The 23,171-nt window shown below is 37.2% G+C and overlaps 1 protein-coding gene across 4 annotated transcripts in view; it reads right to left on the reverse strand.

Annotated features, from left to right (window-relative positions):
- The window catches only part of ST18 (ST18 C2H2C-type zinc finger transcription factor), a 189,538-nt gene that overhangs the window by 89,863 nt on the left and 76,504 nt on the right, over positions 1-23,171 (reverse strand). Inside the window, exon 1 of one of the 4 annotated variants that reach the window (XM_034762914.1) lies at positions 19,395-19,499. The exons of the other annotated variants lie outside the window; for them this stretch is intronic. The gene's annotated coding sequence lies outside the window, so the exon portion shown is untranslated. Of the gene's footprint in view, positions 1-19,394; positions 19,500-23,171 lie in introns of those variants that run through there. 4 annotated transcript variants of the gene reach the window in all.

Below are 23,171 nucleotides of genomic sequence, written 5' to 3' on the forward strand. Positions count from 1 at the left end.
CCAGGCTTTGCATGAACCCACTGAACAAAGTCAGTGGAGAGCTGAGGAGACTTATCATGAAGATCCCCTCCATAATGTGCACAGGACTGGAGATCTACTCCATGAGGTCCTCACTACTGTCAATACCACTACTACCCATGAAGCTGTCATAGGATTTCTAACTACATATGAGCCTTATATACCAGAAAGGATATATGTCACAATAAAGGACAAATGGACACTGCAAATTCAACTTGAATGGTAAAATCTACATTCAAAAAAGATGGAAAGAATATTTAATTTCACTTGTCATTGTTACTGCTCCAAGCTGAAGCAAGTCACCCTGAATCTTTGCTACTAGTCTTTTTGTTTATAGCCACTTCCAATGCAAAGCATAACATTGACTCCAAAGTCCAAACCTAATAAGATCCATGATTCATACCATAATGCTGATAGAAATCACAGCTTGGACTCTGATCCTGAAATCTGATCCCTCGGCCTCTGCAGTGTCTCACTGATCTCAACGGGACAGTGTACATGGGTAAGGATCCAGTCCCCTGGATCAGATCACAAGATCACGCCCTTCATCATTTCTAAAAATGTTGCTGAAAATGTAGATGATTTGACTATAAAATGTGAGTTTGTTTTCTCTGTCAGAATAGGCAATGTAATACACAAACTGTACGATATCAGGAAGGAAAATATTCCCTCTGAACAACAAGATTAGTTTGCTACTGATGAATTTGATTTTCTTTCATTTACTGCACCCCTAGATGATCAACTGTAATGATGAAAGTATTAAACAAATTGTCATTTAGAGCAGTTTGTGAACATTCAACCCAGAATAAAAAAAATACAGAAGGAAACAAAGCCCACCACGTTTATCAGTGCAATTTAAAAATCATTATTCATATGTACAGTAAGTGGCAATGGTTTCTCTTTGCACAAGTAACACAACATATTCTAAGAAATTTAAAGATCTATAAATACCTCAACCGTAAACTTGAAGAGACAAGATGCAACAGAAAACCAAATTCTAATCCATTTGATTTATTCTGATTTAGGCCCTGGTACTGCAAAGGCTTAAGCATGCGTGGAACTTTACACAGGGCAGTAATCTCATTATCTTCAATATTATGCACACACTTCATGTCCTTGTTCAGCAAGATGCAGAACCATGTATCTAACGTTAAACACATGTGTAGGGCTGGTGGTTTCAATGGGACTACTCATGCACATCAGTGTTGGCAGGATTGGGACTTTAGATTGGAATGTCCTTGGGGCAGAGAATTTGTCTTTATCCTAGTTGTATTAAATGACCAGCGCACTTTTGCGCTACATAAATAAAAATCCATTCTAATTACATTGGTGCTTTATTTCCAAACATCAGGCTTAACTTTGTTTTACCTATTACTGCATTGTGATGAACATGAGGTCATTTTGCCTGTGCTGGAAAGCCTTATAACACCAGCAGTTGTCCTTTCAATACCTGTAAAAATATACCCTCAGCCCTCCTTCTCTCTCTCTTTTAAACACTGCAGTAATTCCAATGCCATGTGCAAGATCATATTTCGCCTTGCAGAAGGGTTTAACTTTCACCTGATTTAAGCAACAAAATATCCCTCAAAGATGCCTGAGGCCTCACTGTAATTAACATAACTGCATTTAGATGTTATTCATGACTGATAATTCCAACACCTTGTGCAAAAAAAAAAAAAAAAAAAAAGGTTGCATGCTGTAAACATTATAAACATATTCAAATAAGCTTAACACAATCTGCCATGCTTATTTCTGCCTAGATCATGGACCAGTGAAATGGTTAATGCAAATGGATTTATAATTTGCTTTGGGGGGCCAGTTTCTTCTCCTTATTTATTAGCCCAGCTGATGGGGCAGATTTGATGAGGCACTTCTGGAATAATTGAGTCATCACACAAAGAAGGCTGCTAGCATTCAGAGTGGTTTTATCAGCAGCAAGCAGGCCTGATTACTGACAATTACACTCTGATCCGGTGATGGAGGAGAAAGAGCCAACGAGTGGGAAATGTCCGTGTTTCTATCCAGGAATAATTTCTACATTCATTTTACATGCTAAGTGTTTCCTATCTCTGCATAATAAACTGTAAACAGGAATAGATGGCACAATGTCCCTTAATATTTCCTGGTAATGAAGACACAAATGTACAGTGAGTGCTGATAAATATAGATGAAACATAAGCTATTCTCTGAGTCTGTATTGTTACCTTTAAAATAAATTTATTTTGGAGGTAAAAGCATAATCATAGCTAATGCAAAAAAATGACAGAAGATTGAAGCTGTCCTTGTAACTACACAGAAACTTTGTAAAAGTCCTGTTAATCACTGCTGCTTTAGAGGTTCACAAGCTGAAGGTGATGCACAGGAAAGTACATCATTTTGTTTCTCAACAGTCAACTATGTAAAAACTCTTTTGGTTAGACACAGTAAAGGAGAGCAACAACAGTGACCTCCATTAACACTTCAGAGAGAGCACATCTCAATGCTAAACTGACAAACAATGACGCTGGCACTAGAAGACATCTTCACTATGATAAATTCCCAATTCCCTCCCATCAGGCCTTTAAGAAGAGAGTGTTTATAATGAATAATAAAGTTAGACCTTAGATTGCATGAGTTGTTATGTTTAGCAATGTATTACTATCTTTAGGATGATTTTTTTTTACCAGTAAGATGGGGTTTATTAAAAAATTTTTAAAGCAGAGCCTTAGAAAAATCTGTTTCCTCCGTGACTCAGAACACAGGGGCAAAAGCACAAAGTCAAGAGTTGAAATGTGATTTTGTATTTGTTGATGGGCAACTATGGATTTCAGTTGGAAAATGTTTATACCTTAATCTATCCAGTATTTTTTCTTTTTTAGAGTTGGTCAGGTATGAAACACTGAATAATAAACTTCTGCGTGCTTGTTTATTCTTTTTCCTCTTTTTAAGCTACTTCATAACTTCAAAAGGACTAAAAGTTATTCTCTGGTCTCCTGTGGTAACTATGGTAACTATTTTCATTAAACTAAGCACTTAACTTCAAGGCTTGTGTTATGATGATATGCATTATTTTGAGTAAAACTACACCATAACAACCTTATGATTTCAGAGCACTTTTTATACAAAGTTCAAAGAGCACACATTCTGTCACATAGGGGTGCTTTTATTTTAAAATGTATTTACTCTTTTAAGTCTATGCAATTTTTCCTTCATAGAGGACTCGATGCTGCAAGGTGCTGAGTGTGAGGAGCTGCGGCAATTGATTTCAGCAGGAGTTGACAGTGCTCAGCACATCAAAAGGGGGTGCTTAGCAGTCGCAGAACTGAGCCCAAAGTGAAAAGCCTGGCTTATACAAAAAACTATAGTCAGTTACATTTGATTCTTATGTTTTCAGTTACATAGCAGCAGCATTCATACAACTCAGGAAATAATTGGGTAGCACTATTCACTAGTCCTGCTACTTAGGGTCCAGTGCTGAAGTTCTTGCATATGTAAAATTCATATTAAATTCGATGGTACTCAGTTGACTCCCAGGGGAATTTTGTGTAGCATTGAGCTGTTAAAGATGTTCTAGAGCAGATTAGACTCATCACTTCTCAAATATTTAAGGTTTTAATCTCTGTTACTACTTTTATTGCCTGTGGTTTCTGGCTGTCCTAACCAAATTTTGGGGGAGTAACTTTACAGCTAGAATTAGTATAAAGAAACTCCTTATACAGTATAAGGAACTGCAGCTAATTAACTTATTTAATTATTGTCTTTTGTTCATTTTCAGACATGGAGCCAAATGGTACAATGAATCTAAAATACAAGTTATTATTCAGAAAGAGACAAACACCACTCAGTGTTCAGATGCATTCATCTTCTTCAGCGGCCTCTCTCTTCATTAGGCATGACAGACGCATTCTAAGGAGTGGGGAAAGTCACACAAAAGGAAGAAGTGTGCCATCCTTCAACATGCAAATCACACATGTTCATTAACTTCAGGAGTGTCATGTGAAGTACAGTCTGTCACCACCTAAGAGACTTCAATGACCCTAACTACTAAAGACAATTAGACTTGCTTTCACTGTTGCACTACCCTTAGGTTCCCGGGACCATGGTGAGCAACAGAGAAAAAACTTGAAAAACAGAGCAAGAAAGACTATGCCTACGTGACAATTGAACAGGGCTTTACTTGCCTGACACCAAAGCATTTAAAAGATTTATCAGGTTGGATTCCCTTATGTGGCCAAGATGTCTTCAGCACAGGCCCAGAGTGTGTGTGTCTGAAAGTCTTTGTGGTTTTGCCCAGCAACCTATAAGTTTAAGGGTCCATTCTAGTAACCAGGGATCGTTGGTGTGCAGCAACATTCTGACTATTCTCTCCTTTTCCTGGGCTATGCCAGGAGCCAGGAGAAGGTTGGTTTAAAACCACTACAGCAGCTTTATGCCTCCTTGGGATTGTCCTTTCCCTCAGGAGGCTGGATAATATTGACCCTTTGGTGCTACAGGAACAGTGCAAAAATCTGTACCAGGACCAAGGTTCTGTCACATCATATACAAGAGAGGCACCTTGAAGTGGATGGGGCTTCAGGAAAATGTCATCCCTGCCTCTGACACTGGTGTATTTTGCGACCTTGGTCAAGTCATTTAACCTTCCACTAAAAATAAGAACAATGATGCTTATCCTACTTTGTAAAGTGCATTTTGCAGCTATGGATGAAGCATGTTATAAAAAGTGCTAAGTATTATTATCATCATTCATTTAGTTTACCAGCACTTTAATACTCCAGCTTCCTCTGAGACTCATGCTGCTACCTAACTAGTATATTATTTAGGTTCCCCCCCCGCCCCCAAAATGTTTTTTCTTTCTCTTCAAACTTTTCCCAAGAAAAAATGTGAAAAACAATATTTCCAAGAAGAATGGCGACTAAGGAACAAATGATGTATGGCAAGGTAATTTGAAAGATGTGGCTGGTCCTTTATCTGCCATATTTTTCACAAAATCAGGAGATTGTTTCACTATCCATATACCCGGACACGTGTCCTGTAAAAGTCAGTTGTGTTAATGGCTTAAATGCTTTAATATTCGGTGTAAATCATTCTCTCAGCAAATATACTTAGTCCTTTTTGATTTGGATGCTTTTTCTCTCATTGATGAAAACATAACCACAATTATGTGCAGTTTTTTTGTAAGTGTGAATTCACATACTGTATAGACACAGTAAACACTAAATGGCATTTAAAGGAAACAACTTCTAAAGGGAGAAGTTTCGGCTGATACGAGTGTGACAGACACAGAGTAAGAAAAGATCTAAACACACTTCTAAAGTTAACCTTGATACTGAATGTAAAAAAAAGGGTGCTTTAGAAACCTACCTACTGTAACTATTATATCCTATTAGTAAATTAATAATGCTCCAACAGTCATTCTGTTATGGAAAATTCAGGTCATCTCCACAGAATATGACTATCTAGGAGATCAAATATATGTATCAAATGTTATTTTGTTTGTGTTATCAATAATTGGGATTCTATATGGTTTACATTCAGATTCACTGGTGAAATCCTGAGTTCACAGAGGTGAATGATAAAACGTCCATTGACTTCAGTAGTTCATATTCTTATTGTTTATTTTCTGACAGCACTCACATTGTGCTAGGTGCCAGCCACCAGCCACATGTGTATATGAAAACAGAACTCCTGCCTTGAAGAGTTTAGAATTTAAGATGGTTATAAACTCCTGAAATGTCATAAACACATACCCAGATGTGGTACTTTTGAAAATGTCCATAGCACGCTTATGATTTTAGTTGATAGTTCTATTACTTTTGATAAGGCCTGAATCCTGAGTCATGAGTCTGAATATGTTACCATAGGCTGTCCTGTCCTTTGGATCCCACATGAAATCAAGGGCTCTGTCTCCTCTGTTGGCACTCCAAATCCCAAAGTATTAGCAGAAAAGTGTAGGAGCTTCTGGCTTTTTTATGCAGGGAATATTCCCTTTTATTTAACCTTTACTTACTCATTCTAACAAAAGGGAAATTTCTTTTTGGGCTGTCTGCATTGTCATTGATCAGCAACATTTTCTAACACAAAAAGAAGTACACACTCAGGGTAGGTCTACACTGTGAAGACTATATCAGCATAGCGATGTCATCATAGCTATGCTGGCATAAGCCCATAGTGGTGCAGCCTACAATGATGGAAGGGGGTTTTCTGTCAGCGTAGGAACACCACCTCCCCAAATGATGGTAGCTATAGCGACAGAAGTATTCTCTGTTGACAGAGATGCATCTATACTGTGGGTTAGGTCAGCACAGGGGTGTGGATTTTTCACACTCTTGACTAATGTAGCTATGTCAGGGCTGGTCTTCACTACCTACCCGGATCAGCGGTAGAAAATCGATCTCTCGGGGATATGTTTATAGCGTCTCATCGGGACATGATAATTGATCCCTGAATTGACACACGTAATCCACCAGCCCAGGTAGTAGTAAGTGCCATCAACGGGGGAGCCGCGGTGGTCAATTTGCCGCCATCCTCACAGCGGGGTCAGATCAGATACGTCAAATTCAGCTATGCTATTCCCGTAGCTGAATTTGTGTATCTGAAATCGATCCTCCCCCGTAGTGTAGACGTAGCCTCAGTCTAACTTTTAAGTCTAGGCCAGGCCTCAGTTAAGTGATAACAACATCCAACAGTGTATCCAAGGCCTGCTTTATGTGAAATAACTATTCTCTACCTTAAATTGTATATGCCATATATTTCTATGCATTGTCTACAGATTTTTGAGACTGTCCTCACAACAATCAAAGAAAGGGAAATATTTATAATTAAAAAAAACCCTCCAACAACAGCCAAATGGGTGTGTACTGATCTCTGAACATCCTTTTTAAGACTGAAAACCTTTTGTGCATTAGGTACCAGTCTAGGCCCCTTTTGGGGGCCACACCTGAGAGTGAAAGTGAATTATCAATGACCTTTTTTTAAAAAGAATCAGTGGTTTAACACTAATTTCTAATCAGATCCTACAGAAAGGAACAGCTCGCATGGCAGCTGTACTTTTCCCAGGGTTAATTACCTTTCACTGCTCTCTACTAATGAGTCAGCTGTTCCTGTCATCACACAACTACACTGTGTTCATCTGTAGCGCTAGTTGTGGACAAACACAGTAGCTAGAGCTCTGTTTACATATTGGGGATGTTTGTTGTGCTAAGATTTTGCAAAGCAGTTTTTAAAAAAAAAACACACCTGAAACTCCTTTCATTTTCATATCTCTTTTCATGCAAATATCTGTTATTCAGAAGGCACCAATGTTTCTCCCAAGGTCATTGGATTAATCAACAGGCCTGAAAAATCAAGCCACCCAAACTAAGAGACATGCATGGGATTTTTTTTATTACTAATGTAGCACTTTATTTTGAGGAGTCCAAACATCTATATTTATCTGGCATGTCCTCCATGTACTTTGAGTAGGAAAGTTTATTTAAAATATACTGGTGTGTTAAGTGGTAAAACCCTTTGTAAAATATCATTAACTAGCAGCGCAGACAATACTGGATACAATACTATGTTAGGGAAATAGTTTATTTTACGATTGTGACAAAATCTAAGCTTTAAATAATCTTTTCATGATATTTTCAAGCCATTAAAACAACCAGAAACAAGTAAACATGTTTTACCTTGGGGGAATAGGGTCATCTTCTGTATCTGAAACAGAAACTGGGAGATCCAATTTTCTCCTCTTTTAACCTCACTCCTAAGGATCGGATAAGACTATGTAAGGCTCATTAAAATCAGTGAGAGTTTTGCCATTGACTTCAATGGGACCAAGTTTCAACCAATATTTATAAGCTGTCAGTGTCCTTAAAGTACAGTTGAATTCTAAAAAAACGTCTATGTGAAAATGTCTGATTCTATTGGCCTGCTCCGTGTGTAGTTGGATCATATTTGTTGACTTCATTGACAAAAGTAAGTTTGTACAGCTTTTTATTCTGTTCACACTGGAAACCCAACACAACTATAAAAGAGCTCTGGCTGCTGCATCTTCAACAGAATTGTTAACATACCTTTTGGACCAAATTATTTCCTGTGTTATACTTGTGCAACCCCACTGAAGACAATGAGGGTGACAAGGTGTAACTAGGGTCAGAATATGGCATGCTGGAAATTTATTACTTGTGACAGTGCAGAACAGAAAGATTTTCCAGTTCCAGGGTTTGCAGGGAAGGCATTTAGAAACTAAACAAATTTGATCTGGAAACTGTTGAGGCAACAATAAACAGAGACTTCCAGATACCACTTTTAGAGAGTCACCGAGAATAGCAGAACCACACTTTAATTTGATGAGAGCACTCACTGTTGACCAATATGAGACACTCGTTTCCCCATTGCTCCCAGAAGCTCAGTGAGTCCAGGCAGTGAAAGACCAGGAAACGTACAGTTAAGGGCATTCAAAATACATTTGTTTGTTTATCGATTTATTTATTTATTCATGCATTAGAAGAAATTCTCACACACAGTTTTGGATTTTAATGTGAAAATGAAATTCTTAGAAGTTCACTAACCAAGATGAAAGACTCACAGAAACCTCAGATCACTCAGGTTGGCCCAGGGACCTCCTTCCCTACACTATTTCCTTCATCCAACACACTTTCTATTCTGTCTTGCAACCCCAATGGACCCTCACACACTTTCTCCCTCCTTCCAACATATCTTGTATTACCCTCCTTTACCCTTAGGAATCTTCTAAGAGATGAGGTGGCCTTTTCCTCTATCCTGAGCAACTTCAGGCTACACAGGAAAAAAAGGATGGAGTTTTTGGTTCAACTTCCAACCATTCCTGTGGTGCAATATGGTTAACTTGGGACGCAGACTACAGTAAGACTCACTGGTGCCTCTATCTGAAGCAGGAGGACTGTTTCTTCTCCTATCATGAATGGACCAGGGTGCTGGAAGACAGTTTGTTCTTAGGCTGAAGATGTGCCTTCCTGCTGGCTCCCACCTTGGAAATGCAAAAGGGAGGAAGCATGCCAGATACTTCCCCTGACGGCTTTGAGGATAAAAACCATGAAGTCACCTTCATGGTTCGAGTAAAAATGTTTTCTTCACTCTTTGCCCTTTAAATATTACCAGTCTAATATTACCATAATATTAATTATGATATTTCTACATTCTAAGGATAAGGAATACCAAAAATCACCATAAAAATGGGGAAAAAATGTTAAGTTTTGAAGGGCACACACTGGCCCATAGTTGCCTTTAAAATGTTCACATTTACCATTTGAAAATGATTAGTTACTATTATAGTATTATTCCCTATACTAAATAAGTAAATATGGGAATATTTATAGTATTATTATTTATATAATTCCCATTGAGTTGTAGACAAATGCTGCTTACTTTTAAACAGCATTTGAAAATAGTTAGACATTAGTCTAACTTACTCTGGGCATTACATGAAAAGCAACTTGGCTGGTCACGCCAGGAGGAGGACAGGAGGCAATGGATGTGGGTTAATTAGGCTGCCACTTTATTCACATAAAATATCTGGGAGGACCCAACAATAAATTGTTCAGTGCAGGTCATCAGCCTTCCCTTATTCATTTCCACATAATCCCGCACCAGCTTTCCTGCTGCCTTCCCCTCACAGGAGGTGAAAGGGAGCTGGAAAAGGAGTGGGGTGATCAGTGCCCCACTGTTCCAAATAAAGGAGCCCTCCTGCCCCCCCTTCTTCAGCTCCCTTAAGGGATGCTTGCCTTCAAACCCTTTTCAAATTCATTTTATCTAATAACTATATCCCTTCCATACTGAAAACCTGCACTGGATGTCTGCTATGAGTTGTATATACTAAGTTGTGACATTGTAGCCTAAACCGCCTGCTCTGCCTCACCGAGTCCCAAGCCAGCTGCGGGGAAGGCAAAAATCCCCACCCTGAATCGGCTAATTTGGCAGTGCTGGAGAAATTCCCTCCCACCACACAAAGGGGCAACTAGCATAATGCCCACAGTGGGTCAAGAGGAAACCTGGTCCTTTTGCAAATTTTGTGGGTGGGCAGAGGTGGGTGCTGCCTGCTCGATCCCAGTATGAGAGACTTTTACATGAATGCAAAAAATATAAATATCCCCCACTCTTCTGGTCATCAGGAAGGCAGTGATGCTCTCCTGACCTAGCCTGACTGCTTCATGCTCTTCTCTTTTTCCCTGCTCCTACTCTGTAAACTTTCCCCCTGTCCTCTCGTCTACCTGTTATAGGGAGAAGGGCCTTTTAAAAGAGGTAAATACCCCTTTTCCGCTGGCAACCAGACAAGTTCTCTCCACATAGATGCTGCTGTGAGCACATTTTTAATAGCAACCACTGAAAAGATAAATGAGGGAAAGGTCTATTGTGAAGAAAGCGGTCATGAAACTTGTTGGTTTTGTCAAGAAACCACTATATTTTGCTAAGATTCGCTTGTAATTTACTTGGATTTTTACTTTAACATTTATCATTTGAAAATGATTAGCATTACTGCAGCACTACAGTATTATTCCCTATAATAAATAAATATAGGGAATATTTGTATGTATTATTATTATTATATAAATAATTCCCATAGTGTTGTAGATAAAAGCTAGTTACTTTTAAACATCAGTTAAAAATAGTTGGGTATTAGTCTAACATTCTTTGGGCACTATATAAAAACAACTTTTTAATGGCAGCCACTGAAAGGAAAAATGAGGGGGAAAGTCTATCATGAGGAAAGTGGTCATGAAACTTGCTGATTTTGTTGGTAAACTAATATATTTTGCTAAGATTCACTTGTAATTCACTTGGATTTTTACTTTGACAGGGAAGAAGTGAATCTGTTGGTTTGTGTTCACTGAAATTGTACAAACTGGATTTTGCACAGCCACAATTCTGAGCACCTTTTTTAATAACATGTTGGTCTTGATCTTAATCCTCAGACACATCTATGTGTTACAGGAGACACAGAAATCCTAGATGCTTCATAAAATACACCACTATCAAATAAGTATATACATTGCAAGAAGAGGCAAAATGCTAGGGCTGGATTTACTCATGCAGTTGATCTCTGCTTAGAGTAAGAGTCAGGAAAGGGTAATGGAGTACCAGGGGGCTGGTTATGGCTCCCTGATTCTTAGGGCCAATCTGGGTCAGCCATGGACATGATGTGAGTTAGGGCAGGTGAACAGCTGCTCCAAGTTACATCAGTTGCACACAATCTCACAGAGACCACATGGCAGCAGAGGGTCAGCGTGGGGTAGCGGAGCTCTGCTCCATTCTCCTCCTTCTATTGGAGGGGTTCTCAGCTGGACTTTTACAACCAATATCTAGTCCTTTTGCCTTGCCTGAGTGGTGCAAAGTGCCCATATTCTTTCTGAGAAACTGTCCCTATAACTTTAAATACAAATATTCACAGGAAAAATGAAATAATAAAATATTTTAAATATAAGAAATACACTATATAATCCTCAAGATATTAAACATTATATCAGGATAAATACACTCCAAGCATACAAATATATATTTTTAATTCATATAACATTCTCAATGACTGAAGTCTTAGAGTGCAACATCATACATGACTTCTATAATGTCAGACACATAAAAAAAAAACCCAGCCAAAGAAAATTGTACACCTGCCCCTCCCTCCAATCCACCCCACCTACAACGTAAGAGCTGGAGAAAAGAGATTAAAGTTGCATCATTCCCTGAAGTTCCATGACTTGATGCTTTCAGACCAAAGGGAGAAATGAATTCCAGATCTGAGGGGTCCTTTCTTGAGAACACCCTGTCCACTGATATTAGATCTGGAGTTTATAAGTTTGAGCAACACATCTGATTTCATGTAGCTTTTTCTACCATGTATCAATATGAATCTGAAACGGTTAATCAGTTGGTAGTTTTCTTTATCTTTTATTATCTAATTACAGGGCAAGGAACATCCTGGGGAAAAAATTCTACTCTCCAAACACAGAACAAAGGCTTAACCCCCATACACTCCAGAGGATACAATAAAGCTTAAGGGCAAAATTCTCCTCTCAGACACTTCCAGGAATACTCAGCTTTGGTATCCTGATCCCTATCCATATTGACGAGAGATGTGCACATACCCAAGTTCAACAATACTATGTGTATGAGAAAGGAGACTTTTGACCCAAGTTTGTAATACATCATCCATGCCTCCCTTGCTCTATGAAATTACAACAAGAAGTGAGAATCTGTAGGGACAGGAAATAAGGACAAATGTGATGTGTTTATAATAGTTATGGGGGTTAAAGTCTTACTAGACGGCACAGGAGACACCAATACCAATAGCTATATTACTGGGTCAACAACTTACAGTTTTTAGGATGTGGATTTTGAGCAGCATTTTAAAATAGGGATAGAAAATCAGTGAGGGAAGGAGATTATTCTCAAGAGCTAATGAAGTAGCAGCATAGACATCTCAGAGAAGAGAGGAGAGGGCGAATAAGAAGGGCTTTCTAGAAGAAGGAGTCACTGGTGTAAACGAAAAGGTGAGTTAGATGTGGATGTGGCCTTGAAGAAGAGGACCATGATTTAATACAAATGGGGACCCAGTAAAGGTCTCTTTACTTTGTATATTAGAAAGGGTAGTACAAGATTAACTCCATCGAGCTGCCCAAGGAGAGAGAATACCCAAATGACAAAGCACCAGTACAACACAGTGTTTAAGATTAATCAGGGCAGATGTAAATTCATTTGCAAATTTTCCATGAGATAGTGCCTCTCTATGAACTATAATGCCCTATTTTTAAATCTTGTACTGGACAATATTTTAGAAAAGGAATAAGAGTTTTGCTTATGAATGTAAGCTTTTTCATGTGAGCTCACTTCTGATGTATGAGAAGTACTTCTCTATTAACCTGAATTACAGCAATTCTACCTTCATGGTTGGCTTGTTCAAGTTTAGATCCAATATTTGTGATGAGCTGAGTGTGTTGATTGTGTGATTATGGAGTGCTGTCTATTTGGGAACACTGACGGAACCAATGACAATCCTACTGTATTTTAAACATTTCTTGCCATCCTTACTAGCACTTGGTTTGTTTTCTTCAGTGTGTTCTGGTTGATGCAAGGTTTCAGAAAATACAAAGAAAAAGAGAGTTCCCATAAAATGTTCTAGCATCCAAAAATGCCTGTGTTGTGTACCACAGACATGCATTTGCTCAATCAAGTTTGGTAACTGTGTATTCAAAGAAGCATTTCCACAATCAATTACACAATTTGTGTTTGCAGAAGTGGGGTTTTGCAATCACACTCAAAGAACCGTTTTCAGTCTCATTCAATTAGTTGGTGGATCTTGCAAAATAATGTCTTGATATTAAAATTCACCATATTCAAAGACAGCTTAAGTAAGTATATGAACAGGGGGAAGGGAGACTTATTTCCTGAGTTTCAACAGATGTCATACTTAATTGGTTGTGAAATAAACCAGAGTTGCTCTCGGCCTGTTTCCCTAGTTTCAGCAGTGAAGACATTTTCAAACATGTGCATTTCCCTCCTGTTTGCCATAATGAGGGTGTGGGGTGAGACTCAAACCTCTAAAAGAAGTAATGCAATATGCATGCTGTATGTAGGCCTTTAGATATACTAAACTAATTAATCAGAAGGGAGGTTTGCATCCTTTGCTCCTGTGAGATATATGGCAATGCAGCAATAAGGAAGACAGTGCAAGTGAGGGACAATTTGCCTGGCTTAGACATCCAGGTTCCTGTAATAATAATGAACAGCCCCTTAGCCCTCCCATCTGCTCCAAGGTTTTCCAACCCACCCTATTGCATCCGTGGCCTGTCAATGTGCTGTTTCACCTCTTCCATAACTGTGGTGCTGTCCTGCGACATTCTGGCAAAATCCAATCATTTCAGTATAATTACAGATCAAGTGTCTCCTAGACACTCCCTTTTCTCTTGTTGAGGTTTCCTGTTGGAAGAAGCCAGGGGGCACGACACCTACCAAGTAAGCCAAATGTCAAGCATGACCCAGAAGGGCTAAACATGCTGAACCCCACAAGAAAAAAAGAAAGCCATGCTTGTTACTGCCAAAATAAAAACAAGAGTTTACAACAGTGCCTGATCACTTGCCTAAGGGAGGCTAATAATAAATATAGGTATGTGTTTCAGAACGGCTGTGGCAAAGTGTTTTAGGCACCTGTTTTATCTATTAGTGTGTGCAGCCCTCAGAATTAAAATGTGCTTTTCATCTGTGTGGTGAAAGGCAAATTTAATGCTAAATATGCAACAGAGGCTGCCCTGTGAAACACAAATATCATCAAGTTCCAAAAAAGTTCTCTACAAAATATATTCAAACAAAAATTTAACAGGTTTTGTTTAAAAAAGATGAAGGCCAAGGTCAATCTGTTTAATTCACTTGTGACAACCAAACTGAACAATATTTGTTCTTCTAGTTTAGACTTGGAACCCAGGTCCCAGCGGTGAGAGGACAGAGCTTTAATCCCTAGAAAAAATTCAAATTCCCAAAGTGCACGATGGAAACCAATATAATCCCTCCTGAAGTCAGAAACAAAACCAGAAAATACTTTCTTTACTATTAAAAACAGCACCAACCTCCATGATCTCTATTCTTTAATTTTTGACAGGTCTGACTTTCGGCAGATGACCTCGCTTGTTTGTCCCTACATGTTTTCCAAAATATAAAAGTGAAATAGAGTCCCAAGGGCACTGTACTTGAAAGGTTATGAGAGTTAGAGAATTTTAACCATGCCTGCCAAATCAGCAGATGGCTTGTGATTATAATTATATGCATCAATAAAACGAATAATCTTTACAAAATTTGAATTTCTACTAAAGTAAGGGATTTAGTAAGCAGATGCAACAGAATGCATTTTCTTTAACCCTTTTTGTAGACATTGCTGCCTCTCACACAAATAATGGGAAGAGCCCTCCATAAAATAGCTTGCCACCCACTTTAGTATTATGATTTTATTCCTTTTACCAAGTATTGCTGTTGTTCAGATGGATTCATGTGTTCAGCTTCATTTTGTTCATGGCACTTCTGGCATTTATATATAGGATGATTCCCTCTTAGACCAGTATTTCAAAATGACACTTAGTACTGTAAAATTTTAGAGACACAATGAAAATGTTTTGTACTGAATTCATCCAATATGTTAGAAAAACAAAATACCCATACCAGTAGTTTATATCGCTCGGATACTCCATTCAGTTTAGGATTTCATGGATCTCTATAGTTTGTGTTCTAATTTAGCCAGGCTGATTAAGTTACACTGCTGGGCAGTATAATATTTTCTCCACACTATGGAAAAATTGTTAACCCTTTTTTGTCATGTGAAGTTGTATGATGCATAATAGGGTAAGTTAAAATATATATCATAATCTCAGATTTCACTTACCACAGTTATCTTGCAACTGATTTATGTAAGAGGATCTGGAATATGTATGTAAAATAGTGACAAAACAACAAAAATAGGAATTCAAACTTAAGTCTGAACTAATGGTAGAAAGTCAAACTACATTAGAATTAAAAACCAAACACAAGGAAGTGAGTTAAATTGACTATTTCTGGATTACATCATAAAACACTATTTAAACACAACATTCTTGTTTGCAAATGCCTTTCAACTTCTGACATAATAAAGGGAGAAAAGTTCACAAGGTTCTTAAGTATAATTTTTTTTTACCTATGAGAGAAAAACACTCTACATCAAGGATATTCTAGTGTCATAAAATCACATAATATATTTTGATTTAGATGTATGTATTTGAATATTTTAAATACAGATTTTTAACTGGCTAAATATGTATTTTGAGAACATACGTTATTTTATTCAATATCATAGTATCTCTGATGCTGAGAGTCCAAAACGGTATTTTGACGCTTTTTAAAAAGTGGATTTTTGACTTGAGGGATGACAGAGCCATTACTCTGTATCATGTAAATCCTTCTTAGCATAAGGATTATTGACCTGATAGTCCATAACGGTGCCTTTGGAGCCATTACCATTTTGTTGTGCCAATCCAGCTGCTGTACATGTGCCCCGATGGGGGGGTCTATTTACCTTTTGATAGATGCGGGGTTTACATAGGTGACTCTTACTATCACTAATGAAAGTTACCGGTGGAAACTCCTTGCAAATCAGGAAGAAAGTAGAACCTTAGATCTTCACAATATCTGACATTTTCAAAAAGTTTTAAAAAACTTGTTTTCTCCAGGTATAGGACGACAAATAAGTGGCTCAAAATCAAAACTCCTTGGTGGAGGGGAATGCTTATGTAGGTATATAAACATCAAAAATTGCCTAACAGATGTTCTCAAGATCTATTAAACAAATTAATAATGCCCTGATGCTCCAAACTCTTACACAAATGCTTAATTTTATTCCACTAAGCAGCCCCATTGACCACTTGCATGTATAAAGTTAAGAATGCGCGTAAATGCTTGCAAGAAAAGGGCCTTCATAAGTAGTTATCCGCTTGAGAATTAGCAAGCCAAGTTATGATCACAGAGCAAGTTTTACAGAAAGATTATCAATCCATGTACTGTACGAGGTTTGTAATTTAAAATGCTGGCAAAAAGTTAACTTTAGAAAGACACATACACTTTCATGAGCAAGAATGAGAGGCTTATTAACAGAGCAATTGTGATCAATTTTGCTTCAAAGATGATTTATTTAGGTGCTAAAGAAAGTTAAGAGGGGGAAAACCCTCAACATTAAATAAGCAGGATCTTTGGTCTGAAATGATTCAAGATTATTAAAATTCAACAGCACTGCCTGTGCCTATACAAAGTTTACAATAATCTACAACTATACGCGTATGAACTATATGCACATGGAATGAGATTCTGATCTCAGTTACATAGGTATAAATCCAAAGTTAATCAGCTGATGTAAATGCAGTTATTTCTGATCTACACCAATGTAACCACAATCAGACTTTGGCCCAGAAACTGCAATCAGTTCTTGGTCTATTAGGACATAAAGTTTACTATGCATGTTATTTGATACATTTTATGTCATAATACAGCTTGATGTGATGGATCTAAGCCTGAGAGAAGATTCTCTGTAATTGACCTTGGAGAGGCTCAGCTAATCAGGAATATGAGGTGTTTTGGAATTATTAGCTTCAAGAATTAAAGTCACAGAAAGACTTAAGTTAGAGGAGTCAAATCAAATATGTACGGTCATACAGCATCTCAAATCCATACATAAAACTCCAAGTGATGTAAATTGGAGTTGCACATGGGGATCTAGGACAGTGTATAGGCCAAAACTTATGGTATCTTATTAGCATTTAAAAACTCATATATTACGTAAGAATATGGGGACCAGGTGGCCAACTTCAACTGGTGTATAAGAAACAACTTTTGCGTATCTACCACCCTAGATACAGAAAAAAACACCTGAAAACTTAGGGAAAAAGAAATGGAACCACGGGAAGCTATTAATATTTTAAAATGGTATAGCTTAGACTGTCTTATTAATGTATTATTATCTTCATAGTAATATAGCTATCCTGTATGCATTGCTTTTGTGAACTCACCAGGCCACACACTTGTATTTTGTAAGGATAATTTCCATAAAGGCCCGCTGAACTTGCTCAGAATTTGTGGAGGCGACAGTACTGAATACTCTTTACCCTTGTTGACACAGGTATAAAAATAGCCTGATGATCACATGATAGGGCTATGTTCTCTTTTAAAGCTGGTAATGCTGCACCTGAACTTGAAGAACTCAAACACCATCAGGCACAATGAGTTATACGCTTAATATCAATTAGCAAAGTTCAAAGTAGAACTGCATCAGAACCCTTTAGCTTACCAATTCTCTGCTGACATAACAATTACTAGCTAGCTACACATTATAACACTTAGCTTAGAAAGCAAGCTTCTTGTCTGACTACTGCATTTTCCATGTTTTCTGGGATAACATATGGAACACATGTTGCTGAGAAACAAACACCTACTAGCATATGGTTTAAAAAAATTAAACAGAATTATACTGACTTAAGCTTGTTCACACCCCTCCTTACTCACCTCCCCAAATTTTCTAAGTAGAAGATACAGAAAGATGCGAAAGCTAGATTTGGATAGTTGACATCAACTACAACTTAACATGCAATGATTCTTAACGTACTATAAATATTGTATAATTGTATGTGATCTTTGTACATGCAGATTACATATATGTATAAATAGTAATGTCATATTTTTGTCTTAGTTTATGGTAGCTATGATAATATTACTATTCTTCCAGAGAAGAATGTCTCTGGATAAGTGTTATGTCTTAGTGAGCTGACTTCTGTGAAGTAGAAAGAGTTTTAACTAAATGAACAGATTACTCTGACATGTCTTTATAACATTCATTGACAACTGTTTCCCCAAATGTAATAACTTTCAAAATTAAAAATAAAATCCACTGTAGTACTGGATGACTTCTAATTATGTTAACTGTTTGCAAAGGAGGAAATGTTAGTAAATGGCATTTTTCAACATATTTGAGTATTTTAGAATAAAATGTTACTTAATTCACACAAGCATCTTGTAATAATATATTGCTATCTTGACCTTATATATGCCCAGAGCATACAAAGTCTAAAGTAGACAGAAATCATTTTAACAATGCACACAAAATTTTCTGGCAACTTTCTGTTGCCATTTTCCAGGAATATAAAGAGTCCTGGGCTATTAAGCCTAAACATTGATAGTACAGATTTCATCAAGGGATATACATATTAGCAAATGTTATTATACAGGTTATCATCTAGATTTTCTGCGGTATGTACCAACAAAATGAGTATTTAGCAACAGATCTTCAACTCTTTCTTAAATTTCAGCTTAAGTAAAAAACAAGTACGACACAGACAGCAGCATTTAAATTCTGAGGACTCTCTCTGAAAAAATAAAATATTTAACAGCTTTCTGCCAGTATACATGGTTCTAAATACTGTACCATTTATTGAGGACTGTAAATCTTTGGCCAGTAGATTGGAATATGTATGCATTCAGAGCTACACATTTCTATTACACAGATTTTTACAGAGAGGGAAAAAGAAAGTTCGTGTCTGTAAAGTTGATCAGATCTGAATGTACATTTGGGGTAGTGCTTATAGTGTGGCAGTTATGTCAAAGAATAATTTCTCCCATCACATCCTAACCCACAACATCAAGTTCACTGAACATTCTGTTCCACTTTACTTTTAAAAAACTTTTGTAAGATGACAAAGACAGAGAGAGAGAAACCGTCACTGATTTCAGAGACATTTTTCTCCACTTCCTGAAGTGATACATAAAGAAAAAAAAAATCCCTTCACTGTGACCTACTTGTCTAGAAACGGACTTTCAACCCCATGGTTAGGCTAAGATTTGCTCTACTTTTTCCCTAGGGCATAATTGTCAGACTGACTTACCGTGTGCCTTTTAGCCTTTGTTCTGCCTCTCACGCTGACATCAGGGAAGCAGTGATGTAGAATAAAGCAGGGGTGGGCTAGGTTAGTCCACTGTTTGTGTCGTTGTGTGGTGTGCAGGGACACTCTGTGATACTCTAGTGAGCTGCTAAGCTTTTTTTGTAGGCTTTGTGTCATTTACTTAACGACCAATCTCATTAGCTGCCAGGGTACAATGGGCTGATGCATTTTCTATGTACATACTCTGCACAGTGACCCTCAAGGTTGCCGAAGGTCTATTTAATCAGTCAAATGCTGAATATATTTGCAGTAAATCACTAAAAAATAAATGGGACCACAGAGATATCTCATGCAGGTTTACTATTTCCTGGGAGTTACTTGCAGGTAGTAAAGTGGCAGCAGATTTAAGCAAAAACCAGAGTAAAAAAGGAAGGGGACACTCACTAAGGTTCACAATGGTGACCTTTAATTTAGAAAACTTTGGGAGTACTGTACTGCTGTCTATGCTTGTTAATTTCTCCATGCAGTTCATGCTTCAGTGTAATCATGTTATCACAGTTAAAGCCCTCTAAATAACAGCAGCAGCCACAAAATATACATCTTTTAGTAGGGGTGTGGGGGGGATTATTTATTTATTTATTGCAGGCAACCTCAGAGCTGGCATCCTTGCATGTCTGCCCTCTCTTCAGTTACAAGGTAAAAACCCTTTTAACTCCTATGAAAAATGAAATGCTGAAAAGCCCTATGAATGACGACAGCTGTCCATAAGTATCAGGGAGAGTTCTATTGTCCAACTTGTCCCTGGATAAAATGAATACTTTACAGCAGAGGCTGTTCAGCTTGGCTAAAGAGTATGGGGAGAAGGGGAGGAGGTCACTGGAGATTTTGCACACTAATTTAATCTGGGAAAAGGACAGGCACTGCATCTCACTTGAACAGACTGGCGGCAATCTGGGCTCCCACAGAACTATCTCCTTTTGCCTGTGCTCTATTTATTCCTTATCTCTGTTTACCAACCGCTAGGTCCCTTTCATTCACACCACGAGGCCGTTCTCCTACTATCAGTCAGCAGCTGACACTGTGGAAGAGCCTCAAAGGCACAAAAAAAAAAGGGGGGGGGATCAAAACTAAACCAAAGCTGTATAAACAATGCAACAGTAGAAGTAAATGCATAAATCCTAATTCTCACCCCAACCCACAGGGTGCGAATAGAACCTTTATAGTAAATCCAACAAACCCACCACAGTGAGCTATGGGCTACAGAGGAAACAGGAAAAGCCAAACATCATTCATGAAATCATCATCCCAAGCAAACAGGCACTGGAATATATTTTAACTGGGTTTCACATGTAAAGTTTATCCCAGTTATGCATCAAGCAGCAAATAATGAGGGGAACACTTACTGTGTGTCTGGTGAAAGGTGAGGAGGCATCTTGTCAAAGACCAGTTCTTATACTTAAGAGTATAAGAGTTTAGATAACTTTGCAATCCCAGCTTGGATTTAAATTAGAAAAGATCAAGCTTGTTTACAAATTAATTGTGTCCAGCAGATTATAATGGTTCAGACTATTTTATATCTAACATTTGGACTTAAATTTGAAAATATTATTTAAGCATTAATTTAATTCTGCCTTTTGGGCCCTGGATACTTCTCCTTCTTGTGCCACAGTCATTAACAGAAAGGATTCTTCCCCCATCATTACTTCTGTTTAACTTTTAAATATTTATTGGGGAAAGACAGTGAGGGGGAAGGGAGATAGAGGAAGGGAAACAAAGACCATGGTTTTAACTGAGAAAGAAGAGAAGGGGGAAGAAATGTCCTCTTGTGCTTGCTTTGGGGTGACTTCTGATCTCTGAATTTTGATGCTGTTTATCTAATGATAACATTGAATAATAAAGATAACTTGATTTGTGTTATTAAGCAACGCATTCCCACTAGGAGAGGAGTTACAAATAAACATAAAACATACTGGTATTTTTTCATGGAATTATTCCAGGCTCTTAAACCTATATTAAACCTACTTTATCTCTGAAACCACAGAATGCTTTACCAAGAAAGAGAACTATGTTTTAATTAACATACTGGAGTTTTTAATATAAATATTCTTTCATAGAATAAAACCAGCAGAGTGTCAACTGCATGGTCAAGATCATTACAAAAACAGGGTAGAAAATATTGCTCATTATCAAAAGATGATCAGCTGAACCAAATTTCAGTTTTGATTTCTACCTATGAGCATTATGAGCAATGAAGTCTTTACTACTTGGATCCTTTTTTCCAAATGAATTAATGAATTAAATTTATCCTTTCACCAGCTGCTAGGCAGCAGATGGAACCATTTCTGAAGCCTTGTTGAATTCAATCCATAAAACTCATTTCCTAGGATTAGCAGTCCAAAGTTTCTTTTAATGTTTATATACCGCTTGGGATTTTGAATTTCATGATGTTAAACTTTCAATTTAACTATTTTTTTTCATTTCATATCAAACAAATATGATCGTTTGGATTTCTATAGCTTTGTAACCACATACTGCAGGTCACATAAGGACAAGAATTCATTTCAAGAGTAATCAAGGGTTGTTGTTTGTTTGTTTGTTTTTAACATTGCACCCTACCATAGGAACCATTTATACTGTAGTCAGAGATTAATTCAGAATTAAAGATTTGTATGATTAAAAAGTTTAAGAACTATTTTAACTTTAGCAAGTTTACATATTTAAAACCACAATAAATCAATAATTTCTTAAGGTTACTGATCTGTAAAAGTGTCTGTACTGTCTTCCATTTATAGACACTACGACAGAAGTCCCTAAAATAGGTTTTTGATATATACTTTTATATATTAGGTTTAACTTTTTCAACAAAAGATTTGTTTGTTTTTGAAATAACTGTAGTAAATAGTTGTGGCATCTCAGAACACTACAGGAAGTGCAGCATTTTGGTAAAAGTAACTTTAAATATCGGTAATAGATTAAGGTACCATGGACAGCTCCATCTGATGTTGCTTTTCTTTCTTTTTATTTTTTTACTTATATCTGTTACAGATCTCTGCACCAATAATTCAAAGACCAGGGGATTCAAAATGTTATTACATAGTGGAAGGCCTCTATTCGTAGACTTTTAAAAACCTAAATTAGAATTTTGCAAAAGATTCCATTTATTAAGAAATGTTAGAGAAAATAAAAAAAATCTTCTTTCAAAGATGCATTATAGCAAAGTTTCAAAGATTAAAAACTCATGATCTCAGAGTCCCCCTGTCTATTCAACAAAGTAAATAAAACTAAAATAAAAAGTGATTCGCTGTTGTGTACAACAGTGATTTCCGCTAATTTGGCACAAGAAATCTATATTAATCTAATAATGCAGTAAGCCAAGAAGGCCACATAATAATAATTACCATTGAGTAATTGAATATTTAGAAGGAGGAGGAAAAAAAGAAAGACTGGTAATCTTAGCCTGCAGGCATGAAAGTGCTATAATACATGGATAATATTTACAAGTAAATATAACATGCTGTAAACTAGGAAGTTATGAGGCAAAGCCTACATTTAGAAATTCTTCACTCTGAACCTAAATTCTTTGTTAGCAGAAAGATATTATGATTGCCGGAATCAAAGGTTTCATCCTAAATGCTGCAATTTTCTCCAATAATTACAAAAAACCTGCAACCCCCCCATACAAACAAACAAACAAATTAAGCCAAACCAAAGATTACACATCTTGACAATTAACATAACTCATTTCCTTAAGAGAAGTACAATAAAAATATTCAAATGTTC

The sequence above is a fragment of the Trachemys scripta genome, chromosome 2 (assembly GCF_013100865.1).
Source record: "Trachemys scripta elegans isolate TJP31775 chromosome 2, CAS_Tse_1.0, whole genome shotgun sequence".
Lineage (NCBI taxonomy): Eukaryota > Metazoa > Chordata > Testudines > Emydidae > Trachemys > Trachemys scripta.